We start from the raw sequence: 19,774 nt of genomic DNA, 5'->3' as shown, positions 1-19,774 counted from the left end.
AGTAGATTATTATAACATATGGTATTATTGTCAAAAAGAAAGTTTTATCTATAAGATAAGAAAGTCTAAAAATTCATCAGTCCACAAAATTAGCAAAGTTTATGGTTTGGAATTCTTTAACATTTTCACACACTCACCATCAACAATCATGCTTCTCATAAAGTAGTAACATGAGCATAGAAACAATAAAGTAAAACCTTAGAGAGATTACCTTAAAAGTATGAAAATATGAAAAAAAATTGAAAAAATGTAAAAATTCTCATTTATGTGAATTCTCAACCCTATAATAGGGAAGCATTTGTGACTTTGTCATAGACAGAAAATGCATGCTCATGACAGCAGTTGGAGTGTTCTCTATGGCAAACACACGCTTGTCATAGTATCAAAAGGCCCTACCCTTGTGAACACAGCATTCTCCACAGCAATTTGTGTCACAACCACAGTAAATGGCAGTTCACCACAGCACTTCACAGTTTGCCACCCATGGCAATGTAATGAACTCATTGTTAAGGATGTAGCCTATATATATATATATAAATATATATATCGCTTGCTTCAATCCGAATGAGGCTACATCACATTATATATATTGATTGATAGCAATATTAACATGTTACCAATTGCCTACGGCAGATTAAACCCAATGACTGTCGAAGTCGAAATATATATATAGTGACTGTCATCGTTGCATTATCCGATGACAGTCGAAGTTGAAGTAGTATTAAACCCGATAGTATCGAGCACCGTAAATGTGTTGATGCATAACTAATAACCATAACGGTGACTAAAAGCATACGAAGAGTCATGTTCATGTAGAGTCATGACTCTACGTGGCATAAGCCATGTAGAAGTCATGCCCCTACGTGGACATGACATTTCACCTCTATACATTACAACGACATCGACACTTGCTGGGTATGATATCAATAACAGTGGCAATTTCATGATCCAGCAAGCAGTCGATGATATTCATAAAAGATTAATTGACAGAATTATATATATACATCGGTGGTCAATATATTCATATCAGTGATCTCATCAAAAGTCTGTTCTTACTATATAGTATTAGACTATTGTTTTCTCTATCTCTGATCTAGATTCCTTAACATGGTATCAGAGCCAAGTTGGTAGAGAAATAAATAAAAGATAGTGACATTTTTAATTAAAATTCAGACTTGCATTCAGAATCAAAGGAAGAACAATAATGGTGAACAGTGTTAGAGTGGAGGATAGACTCGAAGGCACATCCAACTTTGTCTCATGGAGAATTCGAATAATAGCAATTCTTCAAGAACTCAAACTAGATGCACACATAGAAGAAGATACAAAGATGCTCGAAGACGAACCAGAGAAAACAACCTAGAAAAGACACAACAACAAGGCTAAGAAAATAATAATTGATGTTGTTAAAGATCACATTCTTCCAACCATATCAAAACTAACTACGGCTTATGATATGTTCAAGACCATTTAAAATTCATATGAAATAAATAATGCAAGCAGATTGCTCACTTTAAAATAGCAATTAATGCATATCTACATGAACAAAGGAGAAACAATCACATCCTATTTCATGAGGATTTCAGAGTTGAAAGACCAATTGTCAACTATTGGAAATAATGTAGATGATATGGAGCTATCTCTAATAGCACTTAAGGGATTACCCTCCAGTTGGGAATCCTTTATTCAAGGCATTAGTGCTCGACCGACACTACTGAAATTCGATCAACTCAAGAATGATTGCACTCAAGAAGAATCTCGACTAATTACAAGAGGGATGGGTCGAAACAAAGAGGGAGAAATTCAAGCACTACATGCTAACACAAGCAACAAAGGGAAGAAAAGGAAGTTCAAATGGAAGAGAGGAAATAATCACAAAAGCAGAGACTTCTCCAAGATTCAATGCTACAGGTGTGATAAATTTGGACACACTCACAAGTTCTGCCCAGAAAGAAAGAAAGCTCAAGCAACCATAGCTGAAGTCAAGGAAGTAGAGAATCCTCTATTCTTCTTAGCCTTATCAAGCGAACTAAACTCAAACAAACATATGTGGATAATCGATAGTGGAGCATCACGACACATAACCGGATTTAGAGATCAATTCGAAACCTTTGAAGGGCACTCAACTGAAGAAGTTACAATAGGAGACAATTCTACCTATCCAGTGAAAGGAATTGGGACTTGCTCAATTCAATTAAGAAAAGGAGTTACATTACAATTGAAAGATGTTCTTTTTGTACTAGGTATCAAAAGGAATTTAGTCTCTATTTCAGGACTAGCTGATCAAGGATATCGTGTCACCTTCCATGAAGATAAAGTTCTACTCTAGCCTAAAAATTCTAACATAAAGAATGCTATTCCTATAGGATCTAGAGATGGTAGTTTATACAAACTATGTAATACTCAAAAACAAGCACTAAATCATGAAGCATCAAATTCTAATGAAATTTGGCATAGAAGATTAGGACATCTTTGATTCAGTGCCCTGCCTTCTATAGGAAAGATCACCACAGGATTACCCAATCTAAAATCTGATCATGTTGGAACTTGTAAAGGATGTGCTCTAGGGAAGAACTCAAAAGGGTCCTTTCCCTCAAGTGAACACAAATCAAAAGTTGTACTAGAACTTGTCCACACTGATTTGTGTGGTCCAATGTCATTACCATCACTAGGGGGATTTTTGTATTACGTGATATTTGTTGATGATTACTCTAGGAAAAATTGGATCTATTTCATAAAACTCAAAGAATCAAATGAAGTGTTATTGAAATTCAAAGAATTTAAAGCCTTAGTGGAAAATCAAAAAGATCAGATAATGGGGGTGAATATATCTCTGAAAATTTTAAAGAATTTTGCATTTTTGTTGGGATTAAGAGGGAGTGTACAGTACCTTATAATCCTCAACAGAATGGAGTCGCAGAAAGGAAAAACAGAACCATCATCGAAGCCGCTAAAGCCATGATGCATGATCAAAATCTACATATCTCATTCTGGGCTGAAGCCTCAAATACAGCTGTGCACATTCAAAACAGATGCCCTCATTCAATCCTAGAGAATATAACACCTGAAGAAGCCTTTACAGGGAATAAACCGGATTTAAGCCATCTAAGAATCTTTGTTTGCTACGTGTATATTCATGTTCCTAAAGAAAAGAGAACCAAACTAGAACCCTCCGGGAAGAAAGGCATATTTGTTGGCTACAGTGAAACCACTAAAGGATACAGAGTCTATATTCCAGGACGAAGATCTATTGAAATTAGTAGAGATGTCAAATTTGAAGAAGATGCTGCTTATAAACTCTCTCTAAGTGCAGAAGATGATCTAACCACAAAATCAGATGAAAATCTTACAATTGAGAATTAGAAGGAGAATAGCATAGAAAATCATGAACTTCAATCATCTAATTTTGAGAATGCTGAAAATCCTAACAAGAAGAAAAGACCACTATGGGCAAGAAAGATGATTGAAGAAAATAATGTGGAACCTGATGAAATCTTCAAAGAGAATAAGAAAACAAGAAGTCAATCATGCTATGTTGCACTCATGACCGAGCTTACAAAATCTAAACCATCAAATGTTGAAGAGGCTTTAACATGTCAAGTTTGGAAAGATGCAATGGTTGAGGAATAACAATCAATCTTAAAAAATGATGTCTGGGACATTGTACCTAGACCAAAAGACAAATCAGTTGTCTCTTCAAAGTGGTTATTCAAAATCAAATATGCACCAGATGGTAGTATTGAAAAACACAAAGCCAGATTCGTTGCCAGGGGGTTTTCTCAAAAGGCTGGAATTGATTACGAAGAGACATTTGCTCCAGTTGCCCGGTATACTTCTGTAAGAACCATTATTGCCATTGCAGCGTCCAAAGGGTGGAAGATACATCAAATGGACGTAAAGACCGCATTTTTGAATGGTGTTATTAGGAAGAAGTATATATAGAACAACCTGAAGGCTTTGCTACACATGATAAAAATCTCTATGTGTGTAGACTAAAAAAAGATCTCTACGGCCTTAAGCAAGCTTCCAGGGCATGGTACGAAAGGATAGATAGTTATCTCTCCAAGCTAGGATATTCCAAAAATGAAGCAGATTCTAACATATACTTCAAAATATCGGATGGTGACATGTTAATACTTGTTCTCTATGTTGATGACTTGTTGATAATAGGAGAAGGTCATCTCATTGCAAAATGCAAACAAGATCTTGTGGTTGAATTCGATATGAAGGATCTAGGTCTACTGCACTATTTTTTGGGTCTAGAAGTATGGCAAAAAGAGAATTATATTTTCCTAAATCAAGGAAAATACACCACTGATATCCTGACCAAATTTGGTATGATAGATTGTAAACCTCTATCCATTCCAATGGAAACAAATCTTCATAAGCTCAAAAGTGAAGCAGTAGATTCAAAACCTATAGATCCTACATAGTATAGACAAATTATTGGATCTCTTATGTACCTGGTAAACACTTGCCCTGATATTTGTTACGCTACTAATGTGTTAAGTCATTTCATGTGCGAACCCAAGAAAATTCACCTAATGGCTGCTAAGCATATTCTGAGATACTTGCGTGGTACTATTGGACTTGGCCTGAAGTATAAAAATGTTGAGATACAACTCCAAGGGTATTCGAATTCCGACTGGGTAGGCAGTTCCATTGATCGTAACAGTACAACGGGGTGTTGTTATAGTCTTGAATCGGCTATGATATCCTGGTTTAGCAGAAAACAGTCAGCAGTTGCTCAGAGTTCCACTGAAGCCGAATATATGGCTGCCTCCATGGGAGCTCGTGAAGCAGTGTGGTTAAGGAAATTGCTAGATGGACTATTTGGGAAGCCCCTGAACCCCACTGTGATTCATTGTGATAATCAAAGCTGCATCAAACTTTCTGTAAATCCAGTTTTCCATAATCGATCCAAGCATATAGAAATCCCTTACCATTACATAAGAGATATGGTAGACAGAGATGTTATCATATTGACCTACATCAGCACTGAAGAGCAAAGTGCCGACATATTCACCAAACCTCTTGCAAAGTTGAAAGTGGAGTACTTTAGAGGTAAACTTGGTATGACTAAATTATAAATGAAATTTCTGATATTGAATCTTAATCATATGTAATTTGATATATTCATGAATATCTTGGATGCAATATTGCATATATGTGTTATGTCATGAAAGGTGACGATCTTTCATGTGATGTATGTGTAAGATCGCTATTGTAAGGTGACGACCTCCACAATAGCCTGATATGTTATCAAGATTGACTACATTAAGTTGCTGTCCCGAAATGTACCGGAAATCTTGATACTAAATTTGTTATGTTGAGTTATTGATTTGTTGTCATTAAGTGTTTTTCCAAAATGTGTCGGAAATTATGATAACAATCACATCATGATTCACTACATTAATTTGCTGTCCTGGAATGTGCCGGATGTCATGATACTAAAATTATTGCATCTGTGATAATAACAATTTTACAGTTGTCACTAGGATCAAGGTTGTTATTTGATAAGACTTCATGTAGTTGTTGTCCCAGAGTGTTGGATATCAGATAATCCATATCTCTCTGGGATATGAAGTATTTCACTAGTAAGCATTACTAAGTGAATGTAAACGATCATGCCAAATGAATATATATATATCTAGAATGTTGTTCCTTAAACTTAATTATGAAATTCAATCCTCTTTTGCTAACAGGGAGTGTTAAGGATGTAGCCTCATTCAGATTGAAGTAAGCAATATATATACATATATATATATATGCATATATACATATATATACAAAAATATATATATATATATAGACACACACATATACATATACATATACATATACATATATCTATACATATTTATCACATATATATTAATTGATAGTAATATTAACATGTTACCGATTGCCTACGACAGATTAAACCCAATGACTATCGAAGTCAAAATATATAACGATGACAGTCGAAGTCAAAGTCGAAGTAGTATTAAACCCGATAGTATCGAGCACCGTAAATGTGTTGATGCATAACTAATAACCATAACGGTGACTAAAAGCATACGAAGAGTCATGTTCACGTAGGGACATGACTCTACGTGGCATAAGCCACGTAGAAGTCATGCCCCTACGTGGACATGACCTTTCACCTCTATACATATACAACGACATCGACACTTGCTAGGTATGACATCAATAACAGTGGCAATTTCATGATCCAGCAAGCAGTCGATGATATTCATAAAAGATTAATTGACAGAATTATATATATACATCGGTGGTCAATATATTCATATCAGTGATCTCATCAAAAGTTTGTTCTTACTATATAGTATTAGACTATTGTTTTCTCTATCTCTAATCTAGATTCCTTAACACTCATCACAAAGAGCACTATAAAAATATATTTGTAGTGTTCGTCAATTGTTATAATTTCCAATGTTTCTCCAATGCATATCAAGTGTAACAGATTGTAGGTGTTGGAGCATCCCTTTATCAGTTAATTCTCATTGCCTATTTGTTTTAAATTGAATCTCAAAGAAAAAGTAATTTGGTATGGTTAGCCAAATATCTAGAAGTTCTAGTCTAAAATGATGCTTATGATGCATAATTTGAGGCAATGAAATAAATGAAAGAACACACACACACACATGTTTTAGCATACTTGAAAGTAGCAAAATAAAATAGTCTTAAGTAACTGTTTGAGCAGTTATTATTGAATCTATCAAAATAAATGTGTATAGCTTGGTAATGAAATCATTTTCCCTTCTACCTCTTATCTGTTGGCATTATGGATGAATTGATTATGTGTTGCATTGATGTTTTGTCATTGATGTCAACACTAGTTGTTATGGATGGTTACTGGCAGACAGGTTTTGGTTACCGGTTGAAGATCTAGTGTTACCGACAGAAGAGATTATCTGTTGGACACTTCCGACATATTTGGATCTATGGAATGTGATTGGTTACATGTGATACGTGCTTCTGGAGCATGTTTTGGTCAGTTGGTATTGACTTGGTATTGGATACTATCATACACTCTTGTAAACCCTTATCGGCATTGGTTTAAGGCTTTACTGGCAGAGCTTTCACTGAGGAATCCTGACAGGATGCATGAGTGGTGTTGGTGCGGCTTCTAGATGAATTTCAGGATGCAGAAGATCTTTGATCGTGCTTCAATTGATTGAAGACATTGCTTTGGCGTGGTTGACGCAGAATAGGTCCGATACCTATCTAGGTTATGGACCGGTATCATGACAACATGTACTCTACATGTTACCGGGATGTTTCAGGAAGGTTTATGGATTTGTTATTGTTGTTTTGGTCTTAAGCCGACATGGCATATCATTGTAATATGGAATTATGTAATGGTCTTATTGTAATATCTTTTAGGTGGCCGACCTAATTGGTTTAGGTCTTAGGGTTTGTATAAAATGATGTAAGATCTCATTGTAGATCATGGGGATTATGTATCGTGGTCTTGGAATGCAATATCATATGCGAAGGAGATTTGGTCGATCATAGGTGATCGAATTGGGATTAAGGAAGAGGTCAAAGGCCTCTGGTATTGAGTTTATCCGGGACTATGAGCAAGCATGGTAGATGCTATCTCCGGTAGTTCACTTTATTGGATTGTTGTCATCTTGAGGTGGTTTTAACCTCTGTAGTCAGTGAGACTCTTTCGTAATGAGCAGTATGCTCTAGGCAGTGTGCCTTCCTGCATGTGCAGGCCCCTCATTGTATTACATACTTTCTGCAAAAGTATCATCTGACTGTGGGTAGGCTTCCCACCGTTGTTTTTCCCTTTCCGGGTTTTCCACGTACAAATCATGGTGTTATGTGGTATGGTTGCTTTGCATTGATTATCTGTTTAATTGTTGACTTACATTGTTTACTGGTATCTGTGTCTACCGGCATCTATTTCTGCTTTACCGGTATTTGAATGTTTATGTGCTCCAGTTTAAGGTTGTATTGTGGATTAAATGTTATAATTGTTAACAACTGATTCACCCTGCCACCCCCCCCCCCACCCTCTCAATTGTTCACCTGTTATCCTAACAATTGGTATCAGAGCTTTGGTCCTCTTTTGCAGAAGCTTAACCGCTTGAGGTAGATCCTATGGCAACTAACACTTCTAATCCACCAACAACTATTTTCAGAAGAGAAATACCTAAGCTTGATGGAACAAATTATGGGATATGGAAAATTCGAATGGAGACTCATCTTAGATGTCTTGGCAAGGATATTTGGGAGATCACTGAGAAAGGATACACACCTTATGATCTGGCATCTGGCAATCCTGCTCCTGCAGACTTGGATAAGAATATTGAAAATGATTGCAGAGCTAGAGAAGCCCTCTTGTGTGCACTTACTGATCAGCAGATCATGGGATTGACTAATAAATCATCGGCAAAGGTTATGTGGGACAAATTGCAAACTCTGAATGAAGGTGACCCTACTGTCAAAATTGCTAAACTTGAAGGCTACTGCGTAAGATATGAAAACTTGAAAATGGAAGATAATGAGAGAATTGTTGTATTTATGGAAAGAGTAAATGAGATTGTTATAGGAATTCAATGTTGTGGAGGATTTCTAAGTGAAGATGAAATAGTTTCCAAACTCTTGAGAGCCCTTCCACCGGCTTACAAGATGAAGGCAACTACAACTAATGAGTTAAGAACAATGGCAAACAATTCAGTTAACAAAGACATTCTGATTGGGAAATTATCTGCTTTTGAGCTTGAAGAAGTTGGATCTTCGGGAGCTGTAAAGTCTGAACCTGTTTTTCATGCATCATCGTCATCTACCGACAAAAGTGATTGGAAAGCCCTATATGCAAAAGAATTGGAAGACATGAGGAAAGAAGATGAAGAACTTGAGCAACTTGAAGACTTATTTGCTAGAAGAATACCTAAAGGACCAATTGGAAATAAGTATGAAGGAAAAACACCTTTTAAATGTTTTGCATGTAATAAAATTGGTCATTTTGCATCTAGATGTCCTGAAAGGAATGCAAGGTTTGAGGAAAGAGTTAAGAAATCTTTTAAGCCTAACCAGAAAAGATATAGATTCAAGAAAAGTAAACAATGCTACATAGCAAATGAGGAAGGAGTAACTGATGACTCTGGAGATGAACCGGCAGAAGACTCTACTAGTGGGTCCGACAATGGAAAGGAATGGGTGTTCTATGCTTTGAAGGAAGATGAACCGAAATTGGATATCAAGAATGAAGAAAAGGCCCTGGCAGCAAAAGTTGAAGATAAGGAGGAATGGATAATTGGTAGTGGATGCTCACATCATATGACTCGAAATAAAGAGAAATTTTTGTCCCTGCAAGAATACAATGGCGGTCAAGTCAGATTTGGAGATAACAAGGCATGTATGATCAAAGGTAGAGGTATTATTTCTTTGGATGGCAAGCATAATACTGATAATGTCTATTATGTAGAAGGTTTAAAGATAATCTTTTGAGTGTTGGTCAATTGGTTGATAAGGGTTTCCAACTTCAGTTTAAAGATAGAAAATGCAAAATCATTAACAAGACTGGTTTGGAGATTGCAACCGGTATTCAGAGAGGAAGTAATATCTTCCACTTGAACACTGGTAATAAGACATGCTTAATTGCTCACATTGATGAGAGCTGGTTATGGCATAAGAGGTTGTGTCATGTTAATTTTGATTGTATTGTTAAGATCAGTTCAACTAAGGCAGTTAGAGATATACCTAAGATTATGAAGCCTCATAATCCGGTATGTAAGGAATGTCAATTGGGTAAGCAAGTTAGAAGTTCTTTTAAGAGCATACATGATAAATCTAATGATGTACTTGATTTGATTCATACTGACTTATGCGGTCCAGCAAGGACTAGAAGCTTTCAAGGTGATAGGTATTTCATGTTGATTATTGATGACTATTCTAGAATGATGTGGGTGACTTTTCTAAGGGAGAAGTTTGAAGCTTTTGAGAAATTCAAGATCTTTAAAGCGAAGGTTGAAACTGAAACTGGATTGAAAATCAAATGTCTAAGATCAGATCAAGGAGGTGAGTTCACTTCTCATGAATTTAACAGTTATTGTGAGACAAATGGAATTAGGAGACAGCTATCTACACCTAAGACTCCTCAGCAAAATGGAGTAGTGGAAAGAAAGAACGGAACCATTTTGGATGCAACAAGATCTATGATGATGGAAGCCAAATTGCCTCATATCTACTGGAGAGAAGCTATGAGTACAGCAGTTTACACATTCAACAGAGTTCACATCAAAGGTGAAACCGGTAAGACCCCTTATGAACTATGGTTTGGACATACACCTATTGTTAAATATTTCAGAATTTTTGTAAGTAAATGCTATATCAAAAGAGATGATTCAATTGGAAAGTTTGATCCTAGATGTGATGAAGGGATATTTCTTGGATACTCAATTCAGAGCAAAGCATATAGATGTTATAATAAAAGATTACAAAAAATTGTTGAGAGTGCTAATGTGAAAGTGGATGAGCAATACAGAAATCATTCTATATCATACGACAAGGAACCGACAGTGGAAATGATCATAACTGAACCGGCAATGCCTCAACCGGTACAGGAAGTTGAGACAGTTACACTAGCACTATCAGAAAATTCAACTGACTGATGATCAGAGCAGTGAACCTGAAGTTCAAAAGACACCGAGGTATGTAAGATTAAACCATTCTGAAGATCAAATCATTGGAGATAGGAACAAGGGAGTTATGACTAGAAGGAAACTGGCTAATGAAGAGGTATGTCTTATTTCTCAAATTGAACCGGCAACTATTATTGAAGCTTGTAAAGATAAACATTGGTTAAAGGCTATGGAAGATGAATTAGATCAGATAGAGAAAAATGAGACTTGGTCTTTAGTTCCCCGGCCTAAAAATAAGAATGTTATTGGAACTAAATGGGTTTTTATGAATAAACTAAATGATGATGGTCAAGTTGTAAGAAACAAGACTAGATTGGTTTGTAAAGGATATTCTCAAATCGAAGGAATTGATTATGGTGAGACACTTGCACCTGTAGCTAGAATTGAAGCTGTTAGACTATTTCTTGCCTATGCAGCTTATAAGAACTATAAGGTTTATCAAATGGATGTTAAATGTGCATTTTTGAATGGTGAGCTTGAGGAAGAAGCATACATTGATGAGCCTGATGGATTTTCACTGACAAATGATAAAGATATGGTTTGCAGATTGAAGAAAGCTTTATATAGTTTGAAACAAGCTCCTAGAGCCTAGTATGCAAGGTTGGATAAATATATTTTGAAGCTTGGTTTTACTAAAGGCAGTGCTGATAGTAATTTATATTATAAGATCATTGTTGATGATAATCTGATTATTGAAGTATTTGTTGATGATATCATTTTTGGAGGAGAAGATAAATTGTGCATGGAATTTGCTACCAACATGAAGAATGAATTTGAAATGTCAATGATTAGTGAGATGAAATTTTTCTTAGGTTTGCAGATTACTCAAACTAACAAAGGCATTTTTATCTGTCAAACTAAGTATCTGAAGAAATTGTTGAAAAAGTTTGGTATGGATAATTCCAAACCGGTAAGTACTCCTATGGTGACAAGTGAGAAATTATCTATCAAGGATACTTCTACACCGGTAAATCCGACAAGGTATATGTCTATGATTGGTGGTCTGTTATATCTAACTCAGACTAGACCTGATATTATGAATGCAGTAAGTATTGTTTCAAGATATCAAAGTAATCCTAAAGAAAATCATGAATGTGCAGTAAAGAGAATATTCCGGTATTTACAAGGAACAACAGAATATGGCCTATGGTATTCCAAAAATGATGATTTCACTTTATGTGCATATACTAACTCAGATTGGGTAGGTGATACTGATGACAGGAAGAGCACTTCTGGTGGAGCTTTCTTTCTTGGAAAGAAACTGGTTTCATGGATCAGCAAAAAACAGTCATGCATTTCTTTATCTACTGCAAAAGTTGAGTATGTTGCAGCAGCAACTAATTGCACTCAAGTCTTGTGGATGAAGCAAATGTTGAAGGATATCAGGGTAAATTGTAGTGAACCGATAGTTATCTACTGTGATAACTCTATAGCTATTGACATGTCTAAAAATCCGGTATTTCACTCTAAGACTAAGCATATATCAATAAAGTACAACTTTCTGAAGGACAAGGTAGAAGAAAAGGAAATCAAATTGGTTTATGTGAACACTAAAGAACAGATTGTAGACATATTCACTAAACCGTTGTCTAAGGAATCATTTGAGTATTTCAGAGACAAGTTAGGGGTTTCTGCCCCTCCAACAGAGACTTGATTGATGAAGTTTGTCATCAGTCCGGTATGCATTATCAGAGACATTAATCATTCTGGCACTGATGAGTGGTGCTACTACTATGGGGGAGTAGTCAGCTTTGAGGTTTACATTATTGCTTTGATATTTTTGTCAGATTTCTGGCATTGATGTCAAAGGGGGAGAGATATTGATGTGAAAATAAAGAAAAAGGAGTTGTATACATTAGGGGGAGAGATTTATTCAGAACTTTACAAGAGATATCATTCACAGAGATTGTTGGTTGTCTTCCACAGCGGGAGACTTATTTGGCACTTCTTGGTACTTAGATGTTTTTCACATCTAGTGTTGCCATCAATGCCAAAGGGGAAGATTGTTGGCATTACGGATGAATTGATTATGTGTTGCATTGATGTTTTGTCATTGATGTCAACACTAGCAGTTATGGATGGTTACCAGCAGACAGGTTTTGTTTACCGATTGAAGATCTAGTGTTACCGACAGAAGAGATTATCTGTTGGACACTTCCGACATATTTTGGATCTATGGAATGTGATTGGTTACATGTGATACGTGCTTCTGGAGCATGTTTTGGTCAGTTGGTATTGGATTGGTATTGGATACTATCATACACTCTTGTAAACCCTTACTGGCATTGGTTTAAGGCTTTACCAGCAGAGCTTTCACTAAGGAATCATGATAGGATGCATGAGTGGTGTTGGTGCGGCTTCTAGATGAATTTCAAGATGCTGAAGATGTTCTTTGATCGTTCTTCAACTGCTTGAAGACATTGCTTTGGCGTGGTGGACCCAAAATAGGTCCGGTACCTATCTAGGTTATGGACCGGTATCATGATAACGTGTACTCTACACATTACCGGGATGTTTTAGGAGGATTTATGGATTTGTTATTGTTGTTTTGGTCGTAAGCTGACATGGCATATCATTGTAATATGGAATTATGTAATGATCTTATTGTAATATCTTTTAGGTGGCCGACCTAATTGGTTTAGGTCTTAGGGTTTGTATAAAATGATGTAAGATCTCATTGTAGATCATGGGGATTATGTATCGTGGTCTTGGAATGCAATATCATATGCGAAGGAGATTTGGTCAATCATAGGTGATCGAATTGGGATTAAGGAAGAGGTCAAAGGCCTCCGGTATTAAGCTTAACAAGGACTGTAATCAGGCATGGTAGATGCTATCTCCGACAGCTCACTTTATTGGATTGTTGTCCATTTATCTTGAGGTGGTTTTAAACTCTGTAGTCAGTGAGACTTTTTGTAATGAACAGTACGCTCTAGGTAGTGTGCCTTCCTGCATGTGCAGGCCCCTCATTGTATCACGTACTTTCTGCAAAAGTATCATCTGACTGTGGGTAGGCTTCCCACCGTGGTTTTTCCCTTTCCGGGTCTTCCACATACAAATCATGGTGTTATGTGGTATGGTTGCTTTGCATTGATTATCTGTTTAATTGTTGAGTTACATTGTTTACCGGTATTTGTGTCTACCGACATCTGTTTCTACTTTACCGGTATTTGAATGTTTATGTGCTCTGGTTTAAGGTTGTATTGTGGATTAAATGTTATAACTGTTAACAACTGATTCACCCCCCCCCCCCCCTCTCTCAGTTGTTCACCGGTTATCCTAACATTATCTCTTGTTGAATGGAAGGCTTAAACTTTGTGCTCCAATGAGTGAAATTACTCTCTCTCTCTCTCTCTCTTGTCAACTTACATTCTTGAAAGAACCTCTTTGATTGAATCTACTTATACTGTTGAATGTATGTGCTTTAGTAATATAATCATTTCTCTTGAAACTTCCTATAAATTATCTTTTCTTAAAAGAAAGGAGATGGTGTTTATGCTTACTATAATTGTGTTTCATTCATGTGGAAATTGCCCTCCTTTCTCTATCTCTTGCCAATCTAAATGTTAATGCAAGCAAATGATGTTATGATGTTTAACCATGGACCAAAGGAGAGAGATTTAGTAGGTGTTGTTTTGCTTAATTATCACTAAGTTAGGATGCTGGTTAAAAAGGGAAATTTATTATCATGCTTTATTAGTTTTTTACCTGATTTATGTATGTTAATATAGCTATGAAGAAGGCATATCCCTAGACCTCCTCATATAGGACCTTGCATAAGCAGTCATCATGAACATGCCAATCCTCCAAGCATCATTCACATTGGTGCTACATTACACCCTATTTACTTTTGCAATGCATGGTGTGTTTTAATAGACACCCTATTTTTATTTTTGAAAATTATTTCGACTAAAATGAGAAACAATACAATGTATTCAACACTTTTTGATCACCTAGATCCCAGAGTGAGCAAGGTGAGAGCATATGATGCTTCCAACCACGCAACTATCTAAATGGATGCAATTCCAAAGTATTGGTGGCCAGCTGTCCAAAGCAAGCAAGCCACACAACCAACCTTATCAACACCTCTTTGGCAGATTGTGTGAATACTATAATGTCCCTTTCCTAAGAACTAACAACTTGTTGACTGTTAGCCTATTTAGTAGGTTCATATAAGCTAATGAGTTAGGGTTAGGGAACTCACTGGGGGTTTGGTGATCATTTAACCTAGCTAATCTAACGATAATAGATGTTGCACTGAGCTTAGTTGGTTAAGAATTGAATTACAACCCTTTCTAGAGGGGTTTCAAACAATTTGTCCATTTTTACTATATTTAGCAAATGATAGTTTTGATACTAACTTGGTTAGTTGCCAATGTCACTATTTTGGGTAAGTCAGTAAATGCATTTGATGATGTTATTTTGGCGAGTAAAGTGGTCCAAGGGTATTATTTTAAATAGTGTTAAATTATTAAAGTCAATTTAAATATTTAACTTAATGTTATTTAAATTAATGAAGTGACTTAATTTGGTGCATGTGTAATGTCCCCTTTCTAGCACATGTTGTATGAGGTTGTCGTTAGCCTATTTCTCCATGGTCCTGTAGGCTAACCAAGACATTTAAGGGATCTTGAGGATATTTGGCCCAGATAGTTTCAGTTGCAAGTGATTTTGAGGTGTTTTGGTGTGTTTTGGGGATACTTACTATTTATAGTAAGTTAGCTAGGCTAGGTTTGGATCGACAGAGAACTCATGAATAATAACCTATTGATGATAGTGTTGATTTTGAATGGGGATTTTAATAATCACTTGCAATTATTAATTTATTTAACAATAAAGTTAAGTTATAAAGTTAAATTAAATATTTAACTTTATTAATGTGGGAACTTGCTGGTGTAAATAAATATTCATTATGGATATTATTACACTTTACTTAAATTAACTTAGGATAATGCATCTTTTCGTAGTTTGGATTTGAGACACTTAGGGAAGTGTGCACATAGGGATATAGCTTGTAGGAGAAATTCCACCTTTTGTGGTCTTATTTTGCTGTTACACTCCACATTCGGTGGGTCATCCACCTCTTGTGGAATATTATATTATTTCTTCTACCTACCCCTAGCATTTCTTATCTACTCATTTGCATATTGATGAGAATACAGTTTGTTCTTGTCATTCTTTTGTCTCTCTTTATGTTTTTCATTGTGCCTTTAATCTTGGCAAAATCTCACATGGTATCAGAGCCATTGGGGCTTCAATTGATTGGTTTTTGCAGACATCTTGGAAGGCTTCTATTTTCGGATTTGAGGGATAGCGTTTTTTGGAGGCATCTTAGAGCATTTTTGACTTCACCATTGCGTCTGGGAGGCCGTTTCCATAAAAATCGAGTATAAACTCGACCTATTTTGGTGAAAATCGAATTTTGGGTGTTGGAGGAATTTTTTGTCCAATTTAGGCGGTATGGTACGGAATTTTCGGATCTCAAAAAAAAAACTGGAAATTTTTTTTTTCCAGTTTTGAAAAAGATTTTTTTGAAAAAATAAAAAATTTGCGGGTCCGTACCTTCTACTCAGTCAACAGCGCACAATCAGCGCCCAGTCCGCAACGCACAGTCAACCGCTCAATCAACGCCTAGTCAACATTTTTTGAAAAAAAATTAGACCCCTCTCCGTTGAGCAATTTGGATTTTTGGGTCAACTTTGAAGGCTCATAACTTGCTCAATTTTGCTCCTTTTTGGGTGCAATTTTTTTTTTTATTTGGCCTAATTTTTCGTGCTCTTCGTAGTGGTGTGGTTATTTTGTGATTTTGGTGCACAGGTTTTTCGGAATTTTTGGATTCTCTCAGTTGTACCTGTCCAATCCTCAATTTTGCAACTTCAAAGGCTTCGTTTGAGCTTATACGACCTCCTTTTTAGGTGCCATTTTTTTTTAAAGTGCATATTTTTTCGTCTACTTTCATAATCTATGATCAGATTTCAGAGATTTTGAGTGGAAATTGTACTTTCAGATATTGGTCTTATTTGGCCTACTTGGTACTTGTAATTTGCTTGGATCTTAGTTTAGATCTCTTGCATTATTAGTTTGAGTCTTCTTTGGCCTTATTAAGGCAGTTGTACAATTGAAATCAGAAGTCCACTTTGCCAATTTTTGCAAGTGGCCCATTGTACACGCACTAAGTATAAAGTATCAAATCATCATTTTGGGGGATGTTCTTTGATTGAGTGAATTTGGGGGGGTGTCTTGTGTGATTGTGCCTCTCTTTCCTTGTGCTCTTTCATTTTTGTTGCAATGAGTCCTCATAAATTTCCACCTTTAACTCCACATAATTATGCATCATGGAAAATTAAAGTATGGAGCAAATTAATGGAAAAAGGTCTCACGCATTACATAGATGGAACAATAGCAGCACAACTTGATCCTAAGGCTGATCCTAATGCTCACTAGGAATTGCATGGCTCTTGGAACTTTGCGTAAGTATGTATTAGATGACCTCATTTTTCACATTGAGAAGTGTACTACAATCAAAGAGGCTTGGGGTATGTTTTAGAAATTGTATGGTCAATTTGATGAAATCAGAGGTTACAAGATTGACAATGAGCTCACCAACTTGGATCCCAAGAGTTTTGATACAATCCAAGATTATGTCACCAAAGCAAATGAGCTAAGAGAAAAGCTTAAAGATTGTGGAATTGACAAAAAGGATGCTCAGTTGATATTCAACTTGTTGGACAAGCTTGCACCAGAATATGCAACATTTGTATCTAGCTTCCAAACTCATCGTTTAACAGTGGGGAGTTCCTATATTATGCCTTCATTTGATGCTTTCACAGAAATGTTGATATTGGAACAATCTAAGTTGTCGAACATGGGGCTTCTCAAGTCTTCAAAGTCCAAGGCTTTGCTGGCTAATCAAGGGAGTCAAGGGAGTCGAAGCAAAGATTCCAACAAGAAGAAGAAGCAATCTAAGACAAAGCCACAACAGGAAAAAGGACAATCATCCTCTCCATCACAAGGCGATTTTTCATCCTCTTTCAAGAAGGGGACTCCACCTAAGAAGGATAAACCAACTTGTGCATATTGCAAGAAGTATGGTCATGATGAGCATCGATGCCACACCAAGCAAGTTGATGAGTTGACAAATCTTCTTAAGAAAAACAACATCAACTTGCCATCTGCCTACACAAAGAAGGATTCATTGCCTTCCTCTTCCTCACAGTCTAAGGGAAAAGGGCAAGCATTTGTGGCTACAACAGGTTCTTCACAGCAGTGGATACTTGACTCGGGTGCCTCTTATCACATGGGTTCTACAAAGGAGCAGTTTTCTTCATTGGAGCCATCTAAGGTACCTCACATTTACATAGGTGATGATACACAAGTAGAGGTTGAAAGGAAAGGTTCAATTGACATGGATGATGGAACATTTGAGAATCTTCTTTATGTTCCTAACTTGTCTACCAACCTTCTCTTTATCTACCAAATCACTTACTATGGGAATGGGAAAAAGGTTGAGTTTACACTTGATTCAGTTGTGATAAAGGAACTTGATGATGATGCCTTGGTAGCAGTGGGACAAGTCATGACAACTCAAGGCTTTATTCATTCTCCCACTTTGTGCCAAGTTCTCCTTCTAGGGCCTTGCTTACTCATTCAAATTCAGAAAGTAAGCTATGGCATGAGCGGTTTGGTCACCTCAACTACCGCTATCTTTAGCAGCTCAGCACTAGAGACATGGTCATAGGTCTACCTCGAGTCAGTTTTTCAGAGGGTGTATGTTCAAGTTGTTCCATGGGCAAGCATTCCAAGGAGAAGTTTGATAAGGGGAAAGCTTGGAGAGATTTGGAAGTTCTTCAACTTGTTCACAGCGATGTAGCAGGTCCATTTCTAGCACCTTCATTTAGCAAGGCCCGCTATATCCTCACCTTCATTGATGACTACTCCCGCTTCACTTGGGTCTACTTTCTCATTCATAAGAGTGAAGTATTTGACAGATTTCAGGACTTCAAGACTCGTGTGGAGAAGCAATCCGGGAATGTGGTCAAGATTCTTCGTACAGATAATGGAAGGGAATATGTGAACAAGAGACTTGAGGACTTTTGTACATTTGAGGGGATTGATCTTCAGCATTCTGTAGCATACACTCCACAGTAGAACGGAGTTGCAGAGCAAAAGAATAGAACTCTCAAAGAAATGGCTAGCTGTATGATACATGCACGTTCTCTTGATTCCGCCTTTTGGGCAGAGGCTATCAGTTGTGCCACACACACCCAGAATCGGGTTCCTCACAAAGCTTTGCAAGGTATTACTCCTTTTGAGGCTTTGGCTGGTAGGAAACTGATTGTGAGACATTTCAGAGTCTTCTGGTGTCCAGCATGGGCTCGCATACCTTCGCAGAAACGCGAGGCATTGGAACCTCAGAGTCGGCCTTGCATATTTGTTGGATATCCTGAGGGTGTTAAGGCATATAGATTGATGGATCCTGAGACATATGAGGTGTTCATTGAGAGGAGTGTTCACTTTGAGGAAAGCTCTCCTAGCTTAGCCTCTCTACCTCCTCCACCTTCCTCCATTGTGGATAGTGATGCTAGTGATTCAGATGATGAGACTTCTTCAACTCCGACTTGTAGGGTTACACCTCCGCAAGGTCCACTTGCAGTTGAGGAGCCTCATTCTCCACCTCCACCTAGACCTCGTTGGGCTCGACAGACACTTGAGTCAGCGGGTTCTCTTGTTGGGGATCCTTCAGATACACGGAGGACTCGATCACAGCATCAGGATCTTCCACATGCATTCATTGCTACCACTTACGATCCACAGACATTTCGGGAAGCATCAGGGGTTCCTGAGTGGGACCAAGCTATGGAGGAAGAGTATAGTTCCTTGATAAGGAACAACACATGCGATTTAGTCCATCTTCCTAAGGGGAGAAAGATGGTTCAATGTAAGTAGATCTATTGAAACAAGTTTGCAGCGGATGGTAGTGTGGACAAGTATAAGGCTCCGCTTGTTGCGAAAGGTTTCTCTCAGGTTCCAGGTGTTGATTATACTGAGACCTTTGCGCCCATAGCCAAGATGAACTCCATTCGCTTGACACTTGCTATTGCTGTAGCTCATGG

The 19,774-nt window shown here is 37.1% G+C and overlaps 1 protein-coding gene across 5 annotated transcripts in view; it reads right to left on the bottom strand.

The window, feature by feature from the left end:
- The window catches only part of LOC131029433 (allantoinase), a 275,629-nt gene that overhangs the window by 107,665 nt on the left and 148,190 nt on the right, over positions 1-19,774 (bottom strand). The window lies entirely within an intron of this gene.

Source organism: Cryptomeria japonica, chromosome 4 (assembly GCF_030272615.1).
Source record: "Cryptomeria japonica chromosome 4, Sugi_1.0, whole genome shotgun sequence".
NCBI classification, from domain to species: domain Eukaryota; kingdom Viridiplantae; phylum Streptophyta; class Pinopsida; order Cupressales; family Cupressaceae; genus Cryptomeria; species Cryptomeria japonica.
This window is presented reverse-complemented; position numbering and strand designations above follow the sequence as displayed.